Source organism: Lytechinus pictus, unplaced genomic scaffold (genome assembly GCF_037042905.1).
Source record: "Lytechinus pictus isolate F3 Inbred unplaced genomic scaffold, Lp3.0 scaffold_170, whole genome shotgun sequence".
NCBI lineage: Eukaryota > Metazoa > Echinodermata > Echinoidea > Temnopleuroida > Toxopneustidae > Lytechinus > Lytechinus pictus.
The window spans coordinates 1-2,500 of record NW_026974290.1 but is presented as its reverse complement, the minus strand read 5'-3'; positions in this window follow the sequence as shown (position 1 = coordinate 2,500).

Below are 2,500 nucleotides of genomic sequence, written 5' to 3'. Positions count from 1 at the left end.
CCGTCTCCGGCGGAGGGCGTCCGAATCCCGCTGAAGGGCGAAAAGCAGCCGAATTTCCAAGAAACACCCCTTCCCTATATATGTCTCCGGAGACCAAACACCCCTCCCCCAAAACACCCCTTATAACACGCGAGTCAATACGAATTTTACCCCGAATCCAGGGCTGACACCGGACGAGAAGGCGTCGCAGCAGCGGAAGCCCGGCCCGGCGGCGGGTGGCCCGGCCGGCCGTGGGCGAACCCCGGACGCCGCGTCCGATGGTGCCCACCCCGGGGACCCTGCTTCCCTCGAAGACCCCGTCTCCGCTGGAAAAAATCCGGTCAGCGGGCCCCCGGCTCCTTCCCCGCCGTGTCCAGCCGCCCGGTCGAGGAGGGTGCCGCTGCCGGCCCGACCCGCCCGTGGAAAATCGAAGCACGGGCCCTGGCCGCCCCGGCACCCGGCCCACCCCGGGCAAACCCCGGACGCCGCGTCCGATGGTGCCCATCCCGGGGACGCTGCATCCCCGGGGTGACCCCGTCTCCGCTGGAAAAAATCCGCCCAGCGGGCCCCCTGCTCCTTCCCCGCCGAGCCCAGCCGCCCGGTCGAGGTGGGTGCCGCTGCCGGCCCGACCCGCCCGTGGAAAATCGAAGGCCGGGCCCTGGCCGCCCCGGCACCCGGCCCACCCCGGGCAAACCCCGGACGCCGCGTCCGATGGTACCCACCCCGGGGACCCTGCGTCCCCGCTTGACCCCCTGGCAGCAGGACGAAAGACCCCTCCCGATAAACACCGCTTACAACACGCAAGTCAATGCGAAATTCACACCGAGGGCGACACCGGACGACCCGACGGCGCAGCGGCGGAGGGCTCGGGCCGCCCTGGGCAAACCGAGGACGGCGAATCCGATGGTGCCCACCGCGGGGAGCCTGCGCCCTCGGACGACCCCGTTCTCGCGGGAAACAGTCCGGCGAGCGGACCCCCGGCCCCTTCCCCCGCTGTCGGCCGATCCGACGGTCAGAATCTCCTGCCGACTCCTGGCTGGGGTGAGCGGGGGTGTCGGCTCGGCATGCGGGGCGCTGTCGGCCCGCTGCGTCGAGATCTGCCGGTCGGAATCGTCTGCCGACGCCCGGGTGGGTGAGCGGGAGGGTCGGCTCGGCATGCGGGGCGCTGTCGGCCCGCTGCGTCGAGATCTGCCCGTCACAATCTCCCGCCATCTCCTGCGTGGGTGAGCGGGAGGGTCGGCCCGGCATGCGGGGCGCTCTCGGCCCGCTGCGTCGAGTTCTGCCGGTCGGAATCTCCGGTGAGCAGCCAGAAGTGTTCACATACATTACAAAAAGGTACTGTGCTGCCTCCAAAGAGGTTTAAAATGCATGTGTGTTGTTTGCATTTCATCGCAGTTTGAAAATTTCCTTCCCATGATAATAGCATGAAGTATTAGCATGTTGAATCCCAAAAGAATTGAATTAGAGGTGTGTAATCAAAGTTTCATTGAAGGCAGTTCAGTATTTCAAAAAAAATCATTTCAGAATCAAGCATGAAGTAATGACACACTTTCCGAAAAACTACTGTATTGTGTCCAAAAAGATTTTAATCACACGTTGCAATCAATGGTACCTTTTTTAACAAAAAAAAAAAATAGTTACTGTATTACCACCAAAGAAAAATGTTCTAAGATGTGTCCACCCATCGCGTACAATTACAAATTTCATTCAAATAATCTGCATGTAGTATAATTCACATATCAGCTCCAAAAATCACTGCATTCCCCCTGTATTGTCTTATCAGCATTTCAGTATAGTGTAACAATTTCATTCGAACAGGAAGGGCATGACGTATTACCACATAAAATCCTGGCTGGCCTGGCCATCCTGTCGAAATAAAAATGAAATTATAAATTTAACAAAAAAAAGCCCCCGGCAGACAGAGTCCAATTCCATGGATCTGCCTCCGGGGGCCTGTCGGCATGCTGTTCGGATGTCTCCCGCTCTCAGGCCTCGGACAACTCTTGATTGCAAGAGCGACGCCCTGGCCTCGACGCACGGAGGACTGGCGGCCTGGACATCCTGTCGAAATAAGAATAAAGATAAAGTTTTTATTTCAGAAAAAAAGAAAAAGCCCCCGGCAGACACAGCCCAATTCCATGGACCTGCCTCCGGGGCCCTGGCCGACTGGTGTTGGGCTGTGTCCCGCTCACGAGCCCCTGCCGAACCTCGGAGATCAAGAGCGGGTGCCTGGCCTCGACCTACGGGGCCCTGTTGGACTGGTGTTGGGCTGGCTGTCGCTCAGGAGCCCCTGCCCACCTCGGAGAGGAAGAGCAGGTGCCTAACCTCGACGTACGGGGGGCTAGTGGACTGGAGGTGAGCTGTGTCCGGCTCAAGAGCCGCTGCCCACCTCGGAGTTGAAGAGCGGGTGCCTAACCTCGAAGTACGGGGCCCTGTCGGACTGGAGGTGGGCTGGCTGTCGCTCAGGAGCCCCTGCCCACCTCGGAGAGGAAGAGCGGGTGCCTAACCTCGACGTACGGGA